Below are 16,771 nucleotides of genomic sequence, written 5' to 3'. Positions count from 1 at the left end.
AAATCAAACAATTTGAGGTGAAAGTTCACCACCACTCTCACCTACCAATAACAAGATAGAACAGTGGAAATATTATTTCCCAAACATGTGTTTTCATTTTGATGATAGTCAGCTACTAATCTAGATGCTTGATATAAGAGACATTATCTAAGCTCTACCATACCTGTATCAGTAGAATTACTTCCCTATTATACATGAAGATATACAGGCATACCTTGGAGATATTGCAGATTCAGTTCCAGACCACTGCAGTAAAGCAAACATTGCAATAAAGTGAGTCATACAAGTTTGTTGGTTTTCCAATGCATAAAAAAGTCATGTTTACATTACAATATAAGCAGCTGAGTGTGCAATAGAAGTATGTCTAAAAAACAATGCACATACTTTAATTTTAAAATATTTTATTGCTAAAATGCTAATGCTTATCTGTTCCTTCATCAAGTTGTGATTTTTCACAGGTAAAGGGTTTGGTCCAAGTGTTGGTGGCAGCTGACCAATCAGGGTGGTGGTTTCTTAAGGTTAATGTGGTTGTGGCAATTTCTTCTAACAAGGCAGCAATGAAGTTTGACACATTGGTTGACTTTTCCTTTCATGAAAGATTTTTTTTTTTTTTTGTAGCATGTGATGCTGTTTGATAGCTTTTTCCCCACAGTGGAACTTCTTTCAAACCCAAATTCTACAACTGCTTTATCAACTAAGTTTCTGTAATATTCTAAATTCTTTGTTGTTATTTCAAGAATGTTCACAGCATCATTACCAGGAGTAGATTCTATCTCAAGGAACGACTTTCTTTGCTCATCTCTAAGAAACAAATCCTAATACATTAAAATTGTATCTTGAAACTGCAGCAACTCAGTCACATCTTCAGGCTCCACTTCTAATTCTAGTTGTCTTGCTGATTCCACCACATCCGCATTTACTTCCACTGAAGAGTTAAACCCCTCAAGGTCATCTGTGAGAGTTGGACTCAACTTCTTCTAAACTCCTGTTATTGTTGATATTTTGGACTCCTCCCAGGAATCACAAATGTCCTTAGTGTCATCTAGAGTGGTGAATCCTTTCCTGAAGGTTTTCAATTTATTTTACCCAGATTAATCAGAGGAGTCATTATGGCAGCAATAACCTTACCATGTTTAGTTCTTATGTAATAAAACTTGAAAGTTGAAATTACTCCTTGATTCAGAGGCTACAGAATGGATGTCGTGTTAACGAGCTTTAAAACACGAATATCCTTGTTCATCTCCATCAGAACTCTTGGGTGTTCAGGTACATTGTCAATGAACAGCAATATTTTGAAAGGACTCTTTTTTTTCTGAGTAGTAGGTCTCAAGAGCAGGATAAAAATATCCAGTAGACCATACTGTTAACAGATATGCTGTCATTCAGACTTTGCTCCATTTATAGAGTACAGGCACAGTAGATTTAGCATAATTTTTACTATTTTCAGAATCATAAATCAATATTGGCTTCAACTTCAATTTACCAGCTGCATTAGCCCCTACCAAGAGTGTCACCCTGTGCACTGAAGCTTTAAAGCCAGGCATTGACTTATTTTCCAGCCATGAACGTCCTAGACAGCATCTTCTTTCAATATAAGTCTGTTTCATCTTCACTGAAAATCTCTTGTTTAGTGTAACAACCTTCATCTATTATCTTAGCTAGATTTTCCAGATTATGTGCTAAAGCTTCTACATCAGCACATGCTACTACTTCACCTTGCACTTTTTCTTTTATTTTGGGATGGCTTCTTTCCTTAAAAATTATCAACCAACTTCTTCTAGTTTCCAACTTTTCTTCTTCATTTCTCTCAGCCTGAAGAGAATTGAAGATAATTTGGGCCTTGTTGTAGTTGGTTTGATTTTCTATCCAGACTAATACAACGTTCTTCGTATCAACAACAAGTCTGTTTTATATTCTTTGTCGTTTGTTTGTTCACTGTAGTAGCACTGTCAATTACCTTCAAGAACTTACCCTCTGTGCTCCTAAATTGGCTGTTTGTTATAAGAGACCTAGCTTTTAGCCTCTCTCAGCTTTCAACATGCCTTCTTCATTAAGTTTAATCATTTCCAGCTTTTGACTTAAAGTGAGAGATGTATGATGCTTTTCTTCTCACTTGAACACTTAGAGGCCATTGTAGGGTTATTACTTGGTCTAATTTTAATATTGTTGTGTCTCAGGGAATAGTGAGGCTTGAGGAGAAGAAGAGAGATGGAAGAATAGCTAGTTGCTGAAGAAGTGAGAACACACATGATATTAATTAAGTTCACTATCTTATATGTGCAGAGTGTATGGTGCCCCACAAACAATTACAATAGTGACATAAAAGATCATTGATCACAGATAACCATAACTAATATAATGACAATGAAAAAATCTGAAATATTGTGAGAGTTACTGGAATATGATACAGAAACCAAAAGTGAGCACATGCTGTTGGAAAAAATGGTGTGGATAGAATTGCTCAAGACAGGCTGGCCACAAACCTTCAATTTGTAAAAAACACAATATCTACAAGAAAAGTGCAATGAAACAAAGTACGCTTGCCATTGCTCCAGGTTACAGAGAAAAAAAGTGGAAGAGATTAGATTCAAATCAAATCTCTCTGATGCCAAAATCCATGATCTTAATCATTAAATACATTGCTTCCAATTTTATGTCTAGATAATATATATTTCATAGGTTTTATATAAAAATCTATTGTTTAACATCATCTCATTAGTAATACATATTATTATATTCAGAAAGTTTAATTAAACAATGGTTGCTTAAATGAACTACTGCTTTATTAAGCAAGAAACAAATCTTAATCTGTAATATATATTTAGAAGTAGCATTTATAACATTAAAATAAGCCATGATGGTTTTTCCAAAATAATTAGAAAATGACCCTTTAAATCAATTATACTTTAAAAAGAAAGATGCCTGTTTTGTCTATCTTTATGAAGGAGATGAAATTTGGCAAGGCAAAAACTTTAGGTTGTTAAAAGAAGCAATATAACTCATGTTTATGTTTTATAACTTATTTTTAAAACAATTTTGAGTTGAGTTTTCTTTGTATTTACTTTGTACTGTTTTAAAATGTATAGGTCATTTGCAAGTAGTTAGTTTCTGAATTTTCGGTTCAATCCAAATACTTAGTTTAGTATTACCTGTGGTTAACATGCTAATTTAAACAGATGACTATAACATGCAAATTAAGATTATAACCACACATTTTCTCTTTTTTTTTTTTTTTTTTGAGACGGAGTCTTGCTCTGTTGCCCAGGCTGGAGTGCAGTGGTGCAATCTCGGCTCACTGCAAGCTCCGCCTCCCAGGTTCACGCCATCCTCCTGCCTCAGCCTCTCCGAGTAGCTGGGACTACAGGCGCCCGCCACCACGCCCGGCTAATTTTTTTTTTTTTTGTAGAGACGGGTTTTCACCGTGGTCTCGATCTCCTGACCTCGTGATCCGCCCGCCTCGGCCTCCCAAAGATAACCACGCATTTTCAACTGCAAACTATATGGAGAGAGTATTCAATATGAAAAAGACAAAAAATAAAAATTACATAGTTTCTATTTTCTTAGCAGTTTAAAAATGAATTGGAAAATGAATTAGTAGTAATGTTTAAAATGCATTTAATTCGGTTTTTTAATGTTGCATGGCATAAAATTTTCATAGTTCGGTTGGAAATGTATGTCTGAACTAGATTTCAGAGAAATTGTTTTCCTCTTTGTATTGGTGAAATACTAACTGCTATGTCGTGATATGACCACTTGATGGAACTCTTTCATTTTGCTTTCAGCAATCTCTAAGCAGTGACAAACTTACCTTTCTGGGCAGGTATAAAAGTATATATATGTATGTGTGTGTGTATATATACATGTATATGTATGTGTGTGTGTATATATATGTATATATGTGTGTGTATATATATGTATATATATGTGTGTGCGTATATATATGTATATATATATGTGTGTCTATATATGTATGCTTAAAGGAATTCGTTATTTGGCATATTTAGTATTCTCTACCGTTTTTTATGTATGTGAATTTTATTTATTTCTATGGAGAACCACAGTGTTAGTAAGTGGATCTGTAGAAAAAAAATAAAATACTACTTCTTAAAAAACTCTTGTTCTCATTTCCCTCCAAGAATTTTTTGGCAGAAAATTAATTTTAAATAATTCTAAATATTTAAATATAATAATATCCGAGATGTTATTTTCTTTATAATCAAACTGAAACTCTATTTCTGGGATGCCTTCAAAATTAATAGTCAGAAGCATTCACAAAGTCTTGGGAATTAGAGGATGTTAGGTAGCTGTGGGAACTTCCTAACAATTATCCTTATTAAGAAAGATAGCTTGAGAAGAGGAGAGATTGATTTTGAAGTGAAGCATTCAATAAAGTCATATAGAACAATTAGGAAAACTAGAAGTGAAGGACGGGGTGAAAATCACCTTCTCTTCATTGAAAACATTGACGCTATGGATCATCCAAGAGCTGTGGATTAGGTATCAATCATCTATTTGTGACCTTCATTTAAACTTTCTGAAGTTTTGCATAAAATAGGAATAATCGTAAATCTCTCAGGAGGCTCAGATACAATAAAACTCACTGTAGTAATACATTTGTAAACTCTAAAAACATCGTGGAACTAGTAGTTGTTGGAATGATCACATTGTTGTAAAGAAAGCCCACATTAAGCATGTCAGCATATCTCGGAGAAAAAGGCCGTCTTCGGTAACTCTACCTTACAAAATATTTTCCATGCTCTGTAGTGTCTGGCGCCTAGTCACGAGAATCTCAAGGAAGTAAGGCCTCTTTTTTGTTTGCCATTTATTCTAAGTGATCTCTGCCACTTCAGTGGCATCTAGTCCTATGCTAATGGTGGCCAAATCATTTTTCCAGTCCAGAATCTCTACATGAACTCCACCATCCTATTAGACACTTTCTCCCCAATATTCTGGAAAATTAAATTTCTCTTTGTCTTAAACCAAACTCACTGTGTTTATTCTGCAAAACTGTTGCATACACTTGGCTGACAGAGTTTTTGGTTTTTAAATTGATGACTGTGATTAATTTCTCTTTTGGCTCCCCAGTACCCAGCCTGCAGTAGTCAGTGACCGATTAACCGTTGAATGAATGAAGTATTTTGAAGCTCAAGACATGGATTTGACCTAATGGTGATAATTTCAAACATTAATTTCTTTTATTGTGACTCTATTAGAGATTGGCTTATACAATATTACTTTCCTACTGATTCTTGTTTTTATCTATTTTTGGTCTACAGAAGGCATTGAAAATATAAGGCACTGAATGTGCCCTCATTTTCAGAGTTTAAAAGAAATTTCATTGCTGCACTAATGATAAAAGTTTAATCAACTCTTTTTTAGGAATAAGTTATAAAATACTATTAATGCTTTTTCTCTATATACACTTTTTCTTCTTGAATTACTGGAGTGAGGAAACTCACTTAAGAGGAATGTCTTTCAATAAGAGCAGCTGTAAGGAAAAAGCATATTTTCACTGCCAAGAAAAACTATCAGATAAAATACACTCATTGTACAAAAAAATTATGAACGATTTCTGTAGACATGCAATATGGTATGTACTATTGAATGTGTTGGGGATAAAGTAATAAAGAAAAGTACCTGTTCTTACATTCTTTGAGCTTGTGTGGGAAACCCAGTATAAACAAATGTGCTATTTATATTTTGGTTTAACTTATTTTATTTCAGGTTGCAACGGAACTATACAAAATGTGAAGTGGGGAAGGTGATGAAGTAACAGAGGCTGCTATTTTCTAATAGGTTGTCAGAGAAGATCTGTCTAAGGGGAGACTTTATATAGATATCTGAGTGAAATGATGGGCCAAGTCATTTGGGGAAGACAATTTGGATTGCCTCGAGAGGTCTCAAGAACCTTCCAGGGCTCTCCAGAACCCCTCTTCAGGGATCTCTGACAAGATACTGATTACAGAGATGTCTGAGGACTGAGCTGGGACAATCCAACATTTGTAGTACTGATGCAAAGAAAGCCCACCAAAAGAGATTTAGATCATTTCTAAAGTTCTATAAAAATATTTTTATGACTCCCAATTTTCATTTAGTTAGCGTATTTTTTCTTCTTCATGTCACCTTTACCCTTTTGTTGACTGTAAAGAAATCCATACACTTAAGCAATGTATTCTGTAACAGCATAAGCTGTTTTCAATGATGGGAGCATCAATTTATAGGTAAGTATAACTCAATTAAAGCACATAAGTTCAGGTACTAAAATCAATACAAAGAGCATATTCTGGTACCTCCCAGTCGCCCGCCCCCGGTTTACATATGCTTAACATTTCTGGTGGACAGAATCTTGCTGCTTGTTTGGGATTCTTGACATCACAATATTCATCGTAGAGTAGGCATGCAATGCTTTTAATTTAAATCAATAAGTTAATTTCAAGGGGCAAGGAAGTGAGCAAAAGGGGGCTTATGACCCTTTTTCCTAAAGAGCAACCAATGGTCAGCCACCATTGATTGCTACACAAGGCCACTCCTGAGATCCCAGTTCTAATATCATAAATAATCAAGTACATGTAAATAATAGAAAGTGAAACCCATGCTTTCCTGACAACAGTGTCTTGCTTCTGGAGATAAAACTAATGATTTTCCCAGAAAATTTTTAAGCAACATTTGCAGGAAAAGCTAAAGAGAGATTTGAATATCATTCCATTAGGACAGGATTGCCTGGTAACTTACAGGACACCTATTTAAATGTGAACTTCAGATAAGCCTCTAAGTATTTAAGATGTTCTTATACTAAAAAGTTATTTGTTTTTTACATGAAATTGAAATATATGTAGAAATCCTCTATTTTTATTTGCTAAATCTGACAATCCTATGTTAGGAATACTTTAGACAGATGAGGGTAAGATACTTTTTCTGGAAACATCAAGCAACCTATTTTTGTTAGTCCATCAATCAAAGCCAAGGAGCCAATAGATTAGATTAGTATGGCTAAATGTCTTAGGCTATTGGCAAAAAGTGTGGGCGTAGTATTTTTCAAGACAAAATAAAAGAAAGGAAGCTAGCTTTTAGATGGATGAAATGTTCTTTCTTAGTTATGATTTTATTAAAAATATACTGAGATGAGAAAATCAATCCTTTCTCAGATGAGAAGAAATCCAAACATAAGCACAATAAAACGTGTGAAAGAAATAAAATGAATGCTATAGAATTCAACCATATTCAAATATATACTGATAGAGCAAATATGAGAGAGGATAATAATACATGAAGCTAAACTATGTCCTCTTCCATGAAAAATCATAGGCTCAAATTGTCTATGGAGGGACTAGGCCACTCATAATGACAAAAGATGAAGACACTAATAAGAGTTATATAACATTTTTAGTAGTTATATTAAGCTTCTAAGTGAGGGTAAAAAGTAACAGAAATATTCCCAACCGTGTGATAAAAACATTAAAAAATTACTACAATTGACAGAACTCCAGGATCATAAGAGACTTGTTAGATTCTAAAGGAAGTTTCTAATGAATAAGGAAAGCTGTTAAACAGGCATTGAAAATCTCCAAAGAACTAGGGCATGCATTAAAGAAATCTTCAGGAAAATGCAATATAGTAAAATTTAGAAAAAAAATGTTTAACTGTGGTGTGGTATAAAATTCCAGTGGTGTGAATTTCAGAATCAAGAATAGACCTGAGAAGGAAGAGGAGGAGGAGGGGGACCTTTCTATCAAAGATCATTACCTGTCAAAACCATGAAGTCTCTTAATAAAATAAGCTACTGACTAGATTTTAAATTTGCATTGGAAATGCCATGATTATTAAAAATTTTTACATAAAAAAAGGCCTGGGTTAGTTGAATGTGTTCTCTAACTCTGGTTGTGTGCTTGGAATTAAAGCCCTATCACTGGCGTTCCAACTCTGCTGTGATCCTATTTTGGGGGCTAGTTCCTGGCAACGATGCTATGAGCATATTTGCCAAATTGTCTAAAGACCACTTTTCTTGTTATGCAAATATCAGTTTAGTCGTCCAACTTGTGTATACAGTTCTGGAACAAGAAGCATCTGGAAAAAAAAGAACATATTATGACAGTTAGCTAAAAGTGGGGGATGGGGATATTCTTTGGAGGAAAAGAATTCTATCAAGGACCTAATATATTTAATTCTGTTTGTTAAAAACAAATTTCCAATGGTTTCAAGCCAGAAATTAATTAAAATAAAAATGGGAGTTAACATGAAATATTAACAAAACTTTATCATTTCTATTTGTTTTTGTTAACTGTGCTTAATAAGTGTTCAGAAAAAACATGGCATTATATTAATGTCTCCTAAATATTTGAAAATCTGTAATTTAGCACTTCTTACATTTCTTTATTATTATTATTATATTTTAAGTTCTAGGGTACATGTGTACAATGTGCAGGTTTGTATACATGTGCCATGTTGGTGTGCTGCACACATTAACTCCTCATTTGCGTTAGGTATTTCTCCTAATGCTATCCCTCCCCCAACCCCCCACCTCATGACAGGCTCTAGTGTGTGATATTCCCAACCCAGTGTTCAAATGTTCTCATTGTTCAATTCCCACCTGTGAGTGAGAACATGCAGTGTTTGGTTTTCTGTCCTTGCGATAGTTTGCTCAGAATGATGGTTTCCAGCTTCATCCATGTCCCTATATAGGACATGAACTCATCCTTTTTTACGGCTGCACAGTATTCCATGGTGTATATGTGCCACATTTTCTCAATCTAATCTATCATTGATGGACACTTGGGTTGGTTGCAAGTCTTTGCTATTGTGAATAGTGCCACAATAAACATATGTGTGCATGTCTTTATAGTAGCATGATTTATAATCCTTTGGGTATATACCCAGTAATGGAATTGCTGGGTCAAATGGTATTTCTAGTTCGAGATCCTTGAGGAATCACCACACTGTCTTCCACAATGGTTGAACTACTTTACAGTCCCACCAACAGTGTAAAAGCCTTCCTATTTCTCCACATCCTCTCCAGCACCTGTTGTTTCCTGACTTTTTAATGATCGCCGTTCTAACTGGTGTGAGATGGTATCTCATAGTGATTTTGATTTTCATTTCTCTGATGACCAGTGATGATGAGCCTTTTTTCATGTGTGTGTTGGCTGAATAAAGGTCTTCTTTTGAAAAGTGTCTGTTCATATCCTTTGCCCACGTTTTGATGGGGCTGTTCGATTTTTTCTTGTAAATGTGTTAAAGTGTTCATTGATTCTGGATATTAGCCCTTTGTCAGATGGGTAGATTGCAAAAATTTCCTCCCATTCTGTAGTTTGCCTGTTCACTCTGATGGTAGTTTCTTTTGCTGTGCAGAAGCTCTTTAGTTTAATTAGATCCCATTTGTCTATCTTGGCTTTTGTTGCCACTGCTTTTGGTGTTTTAGTCATGAAGTCCTTTCCCATGCCTATGTCCTGAATGGTATTGCCTAGGTTTTCTTCTGGGTTTTTATGGTTTTACATATAACATTTAAGTCTTTAATCCATCTTGAATTAATTTTTGTATAAGGTGTAAGGAAGGGATCCAGTCTCAGCTTTCTACATATGGCTAGCCAGTTTTCCCAGCACCATTTATTAAATAGGAAATCATTTCCCCATTTCTTGTTTTAGTCAGGTTTGTCAAAGATCAGATGGTTTTAGATGTGTGGTGGTATTTCTGAGGCCTCTGTTCTGTTCCATTCATCTTTGTATCTGTTTTGGTACCAGTACCATGTTGTTTTGGTTACTGTAGCCTTGTAGTATAGTTGGAAGTCGGGTAGCATGATGCCTCCAGCTTTGTTGTTTTTGCTTAGGATTGGCTTGGCAATACAGGCTCTTTTTTGGTTCCAGAAGAACTTTAAAGTAGTTTTTTTCCAATTCTGTGAAGAAAGTCATTGGTAGCTTGATGGGGATGGCATTGAATCTATAAATTACCTTGGGGAGTATGGCCATTTTCACAATAGTGATTCTTCCTATCCATGAGCATGGAATGTTCTTCCATTTGTTTGTATCCTCTTTTATTTCATTGAGCAGTGGTTTGTATTTCTCCTTGAAGAGGTCCTTCACATCCCTGGTGAATTGGATTCTTAGGTATTTTATTCTCTTTGTGGCAATTGTGAATGGGAGTTCACTCATGATTTAGCTCTCTGTCTGTTACTGGTGTATAGGAATGCTTGTGATTTTTGACATTGATTTTGTATCCTGAGACTTTGCTGAAGTTACTTATCAGCTTAAGGAGATTTTGGGCTGAGATGACGGGGTTTTCTAAATATAAATCATGTCGTCTGCAAACAGGGACAATTTGACTTTCTCTTTTCCTAATTGAATATTTATTTCTCTTTATTTCTTTATTTCTTTCTCTTGCCTGATTGCCCTGGCCAGAACTTCCAGCACTATGTTGAATAGGAGTGGTGAGAGAGGGCATCCCTGTCTTGTGCCAGTTTTCAAAGGGAATGCTTCCAGTTGTTGCACATTCAGTAAGATATTGGCTGTGCGTTTGTCATAAATAGCTCTTATTATTTTGAGATACGTCCCATCAATACCAAATTTATTGAGAGTGTTTAGCACGAAGTGCTGTTGAATTTTGTCAAGGGCCTTTTCTAAATCTATTGAGATAATCATGTGGTTTTTGTCTTTGGTTCTGTTTATGTGATGGATTATATTTATTGATTTGCGTATGTTAAACCAGCATTGCATCCCAGGGATGAAGCCAATTTGATCTTGGTGGATAAGCTTTTTGATGTGCTGCTGGATTCGGTTTGCCAGTATTTTATTGAGGATTTTCGCATCGATGTTCATCAGGGATATTGGTCTAAAATTCTCTTTTTTTGTTGTGTCTCTGACAGGCTTTGGTATCAGGATGAAGCTGGCCTCATAAAATGAGTTAGGGAGGATTCCCTCTTTTCCTATTGTTTGGAATAGTTTCAGAAGGAATGGTACCAATTCCTCTTTGTACCTCTAGTAGAATTCAGCTGTGAATCCTGGCCTTTTTTTGGTTGGTAGGCTATTAATTATTGCCTCAATTTCAGAGTCCGTTGTTGGTCTATTCAGGGATTCAGCATCTTTCTGGTTTAGTCTTGGGAGGGTGTATGTGTCCAGGAATTTATCCATTTTTTCTAGATTTTCTAATTTATTTGCATAGAGGCATTTATAGTATTCTCTGATGGTAGTTTGTATTTCTGTGGGATCAGTGGTGATATCCCCTTTATCATTTTTTATTGCGTCTATTTGATTCTTCTCTCTTTTCTTCTTTATTAGTCTTGCTAGCGGTCTATCAGTTTTGTTGATCTTTTCAAAAAACCAGCTCCTGGATTCATTGATTTTTTGAAGGGTGTTTTGTGTCTCTATTTCCTTCAGTTCTGCTCTGATCTTAGTTATTTCCTGACTTCTGCTAGCTTTGGGGTGTGTTTGCTCTTGCTTCTCTAGTTCTTTTAATAGTGATTTTAGGGTGTTGATTTTAGATCTTTCCTGCTTTCTCTTGTGGGCATTTAGTGCTATAAATTTCCCTCTACACACTGCTTTAAGTGTGTCCCAGAAATTCTGGTATGTTGTGTCTTTTTTCTCATTGGTTTCAAAGAACATCTTTATTTCTGCCTTCATTTTGTTGTTTTTCCAGTAGTCATTCAGGAGCAGGTTGTTCAGTTTCCATGTAGTTGTGCAATTTTGAGTGAGTTTCTTAATCCTGAGTTCTAATTTGATTGCACTGTGGTCTGAGAGATAGTTTGTTGTGATTTGTGTTGTTTTACATTTGCTGAGGAGAAGCACTTCTTACATTTCTGATGTGAAAACTGTTTAAACACTATGGCATCCTAGTTTAAAAATTACATATTAAGTGGTCCAAACAGACCGTAAAGTTTTCAGAAAGCAATATTGATATCACACACATTGAAGTTAGTTTCGACGGGATATTATACGATACTGCTTATTTAGGCAAGATAGTGTTTTCTTTTAATATTGCAATGTGTGATGTACTAAAGAACTTTTATGTTGAAGCTTTAAAAAGACAGAAATAAGAGAAACCCAAACACATTCTGACTGGCTGTAAAAGTAAAAATAAATAGTACTTCCAAAGCATCATAAAATGGATATAACAGCAAAAAAAAAAAAAAAATGGGTAGAAATGTTATCGTCGTTTTTTCTTTGTTTCCTCAAGGGGGAAAAAATAGTACTTTTATCATGGTTGGGACATAACTTCTAAAGAAAAACAAGTTTAGAGCTTTCTATGTATTTTCTATTTCTTTCTTTAGACAATGTTACCACGTGGTCTGGTCTAATGCAGCTCTGACACACACACACACACACACATCGCCGACCAGGATATGCTGTGCTATTGCTTTTGCTTCTAGTCTGAATATTGAAAGGCCACATGGTCACCTTCAGCTCTTTGGACACTGGCTTCCTGTGTGTCCTGCTGTGCATATAGGGCCTGCTACTGTGGTGTTTCCTCTGAGTCCCACACGCTGTGCCATTTTTGTACGAATTGAGCCAGATATTTTCTACATGGCATCATGGTCTGCCACTGGAATTTTACACTGAACAGTTAGCAATAAGCATTTTACTACTCATTATTATTTATATGTTGCTGTGTAATAAAGCACCGCAAAGCTTAATGACTTCAAATCACAGCCATTTTATTGGGTATGATGCCATGAGACAGCAGTATGGGCAGGATGAAGAAGAGAGAACTCGTCCATGATTGACATGGTTTTGGCTGGGACAGCTCAGCTGGAGCTAGTGGAACCCATTGGCCTCATTCGCACGTGGGGCCTGTTACTTGCTGTTGGCTGGAATGCCATGGGTCTCTTCCATGGAGATTGTGTTTCTGCCTGTGGCCTGTCACCCTCCCGTGTCTCTGTTTGGTTACCCTCCTTAACAGGAGATTCTGGAATTCTTTATTCGGAGCTGAGTTCCGAAAGGGAAAGTAGAAACTGAAGACCTGAGCTCAAAAGTCCTAGAACATAACTTCTGTGACATTTCATTGATCAAAACGAGCCACACGGGCAACCCAGATTCAGGAGTTAAAGAAACAGACTTCACCTCTTGACAGGAGGGTGGCAAACACCTTAGAAAACGGGCATAGGCATGACCATTGGTGGGCAGTTTTTATCACTGTAACACACTGCTTTTATGGGAGATGTGCAGTGGCCTTTGAAATGAACAGCTGTACCCAATATCATTTTGCTTTGAGTAAGGCAGGAGCATGGATTTTAATTTTTCCCTAAAGTATTTCCTGAAGGAAAAAAATATATATATCTGTTCGTTTGTGGTTATAATGTTTAATTACTTTTAAAAGTTTAAAATTTTGATATAATCTCTACCTCCTCATGTAGCTTAGCTGGTTAACTCAGAAGGACTAAATGCATCTATTTCTATTATATTTTTCTCCCCATTTGAAAATAGACAAGTCACCTGTACTAATTTTCTATGATAAGACGTGCAGACTAGGTTATATATCTTTGTAGATAAGCACGCTCAGAACTCAAAGAACAAAGTTGAAAGTATGTTGTTTCAGTAGGGAACAGTGTGAAATAATTAATAACCCACATTAGTTCTGTGTGTTGGAATGTTGTTATGGGGGTAGGAAATGTACTTATTTTGCGATTAAATTATACAAGTCTACTTCCTAATGCTTCTGCTACAGTAACTTCTTTTTGTCTTACCACCTCGAATCCATGTGTTTTGTGATGTGCCATTATCTTGCTTTAAGCTCTTCAGTTTCTTCCAGTGGCTGGTAGAAAACAATGAAAATTCCTTAGTGTGGCATTTATGAGCCTTGCCTTGTTCCAGCTGTCACTCATCATGCCCCACCTCACGGCCTGTGCCCCAGCCAATCAAACTGCCTGTAATTTTCTCAGATGACAGTCTGGGTCAGACCTGCAAGGCTGCTCGTTCAGTGCTCTCTGTTGTAGCTTCCTTTGGTCCCTGACTGCTTTTACTCTCCCACCTCCCAGAAAACTTGGTCCAAGAACAATGCTTCTCTCTTTAACCTTAGCTCAATACTGAATCTTATGTGAATCTTCTTGATAATCGCCTCCTCTTATGTAGAAGTGACTGTTTTATCCTATGTGTGCTAATTTCTAGACCTTCATAAGTTTTATCTTTGAAGCTATAATATACTCCTGCATTTAATTACTTACTTATCTTTTTCTATGACTGGACTGCATGTAAATATATCTTTATTTTTTTTTTTTCTAAATCCTCTCTTCCTAGGACAATGTCTGGCTCATGTTTGGTATTGAAGAAATGAGGCTTGCTGAATTAATGCACATATGCCAAAATCCCTTTTGATAGTGAGTCTTCCTAGTAAATACTCTAGACATGTTCTAAGACAGATGCATAAGTATTATCTCAGCATGGATTATCCCTGTATGATTCAGAACAGATTACTCATATATGATTCTTTGTTTTTTTTTTTTTTTAATTAAGACTGGAACCATGATGAGAAGGTGAATGTGATCAGTCTGAGGATGTGCTCGGCTAGATTTCTCTAGGGTAAATTTTCTCCTCTATGCCATAAAATAACCAACAGACTGTTTAAGAGCCACCCGGAACTCCAGTTTTTCTTTCAGAAGTCTGTTAAGACATAATGTTTGATGAGCTTGCTTTCCAAGGCATACATTAGTTGAGTGCAATTATATAAAGGAATGTTGAATCCACAAGCCATATTGCACTGAGTATGTTCTGCAGAAATGTACCTTGATATGCCACATAACACCCATACACATTTGCGGGCCTGCACTCATTATCGATTGAAAACAATCTGATCAAAAAGTGACAGTCTCGATTGCGATTTTCATTTGATCTTACAAGTTATTTCCAAGGGCCACGGTGTTGGCACATTTTTAACTCCTGTGTCTCCTTCACCCTCTACAACAGATTTAGCCCCACCTTTTCATGGAAAAGCACAAGACCCTCAAATCATTGTATTGTCCTAATGGCTTTCAAAGAATTACTTCCTTCGAAGTTATTTTCCTCTTTTTTTAACTTACGTTTCTAAAGCTAGAGTCAGGATAGTTGATTCTGGTGCTGAAAAAAAATCAGTTAATAACCATTTTTATAAACTTCTACACATTTCTTTGGTGTAGGGTTGGTGTCGTGGAATATTGTGCATTTGGAGGTTAGAAAGAAACTGGTTCACTTTTGTTTTTGGAGGCAGGATCTCACTCTGTCGCCCATGCTGGAGTGCAGTGGTGTGATCCCGGCTCACTGCAACCACCGCCTCCCGGGTTCAAGTTATTCTCCTGCCTCAGCCTCCCAAGTAGCTGGGATTACAGGCACCGGCCACCACGCCCAGTTAATTTTTGTATTTTTAGTAGAAATGGGGTTTCACCATGTTGGCCAGGCTGGTCTCAAACTCCTGACCTCAGGTGATCTGCCTGCCTCGGCCTCCCAAAGTGCTGGTATTACAGGTGTGAGCCAACGCGTCTGGCTGGTTCACATTTTAAATATGCAACTTTTTAACCAAATGATTTGGGGCAAGTTTCTCCTGTTTTTCTTTTTTTTCTTTGAAATAGAGTTTCATTCTTGTTGCCCAGGCTGGAGTTCAATGGCGCAATCTCAGCTCACCACAACCTCTGCCTCCCAGGTTCAAGCGATTCTCCTGCCTCAGCTTCCCTAGTAGCTGGGATTACAGGCATGCGCCACCATGCCCAGCTAATTTCATGTTTTTAGTAGAGACGGGTTTTCTCCATGTTGGTGAGGCTGGTCTCAGACTCCCGCCCTTAGGTGATCCGCCAGCCTCGGCCTCCCAAAGTGCTGGGATTACAGGCATGAGCCACCGTGCCCGGCCATTTCTCCCCTTTTTCACATGTTTTCTCAGCTATAAAATATTATTTATCCCTATAGATCTCTATTCACCTCCAAAGTCAAGATAAAACTTTCCATTTGCTTCCCAGTATATATTTGGACATTTTGCCATAGTGAACTTACCCATGCCTGTTTTTCAGTGTGTTCATTTGTATTATTTTGGAAAAGCAATTATCTTGCCATCCTCTTTGTTGTCTTCTGATTTCTACTCCCTATTTTTCATTGAGATTTTCCTCTGCCCTCAAGTAGTACATGCTCATCCATCTCCATTGTATATCAATAGGCCTTTGAAAATAATCCTAGCTATAAATCCTGACTATTAAATAATTCAGAATTATTTACTCATCTGCATCATCCTGATGTATATTCCTATGTTGCCCACACTGTGTTCAGTGGTAGAAACACATGCTAAATTATGCATGTACATTTTCTTTTTTCTTTTTTTTTTTTAGACAGAGTATCACTCTGTTGCCCAGGCTGGAGTGCACTGGCACGATCTTGGCTCACTGCAACCTCTGCCTCCTGGCTTCAAGCGATTCTGCTGCCTCAGCCTCCCAAGTAGCTGGGATTACAGGTGTCCACCACCATGCCTGGCTAATTTTTGTATTTTTACTAGAGACGGGGTTTCACCTCTGGGCTGGGCTGGTCTCGAACTCCTGACCTCGTGATCTGCCCTCCTCGGACTCCCAAAGTGCTGGGATTCGCATGTTCATTTTCCAGTCACTATTTATGCATTCTTCAATCATACTGCTTTTCTCAGCATATACATACATAAAATGTTTTCTGTGCATCAAGCCTTATTCTAGGCACTGGGGATAGACTAAAAACAAACAAAATAGGATAATCTGTTCCCCTGCCCCCTTGAAACTCACGGTCAAACAGAAGAAAAATATGAAACAAAAGAATAAAGTAAATAATTTTGTCACTTGAGTAAACACAAAGATAGAGTGATATTAAAG

This window comes from Symphalangus syndactylus, chromosome 22 (genome assembly GCF_028878055.3).
Source record: "Symphalangus syndactylus isolate Jambi chromosome 22, NHGRI_mSymSyn1-v2.1_pri, whole genome shotgun sequence".
Classification (NCBI taxonomy): Eukaryota; Metazoa; Chordata; class Mammalia; order Primates; family Hylobatidae; genus Symphalangus; species Symphalangus syndactylus.
The sequence above is the reverse complement of the archived record's forward strand: the minus strand, read 5'-3'. Positions refer to the sequence as shown.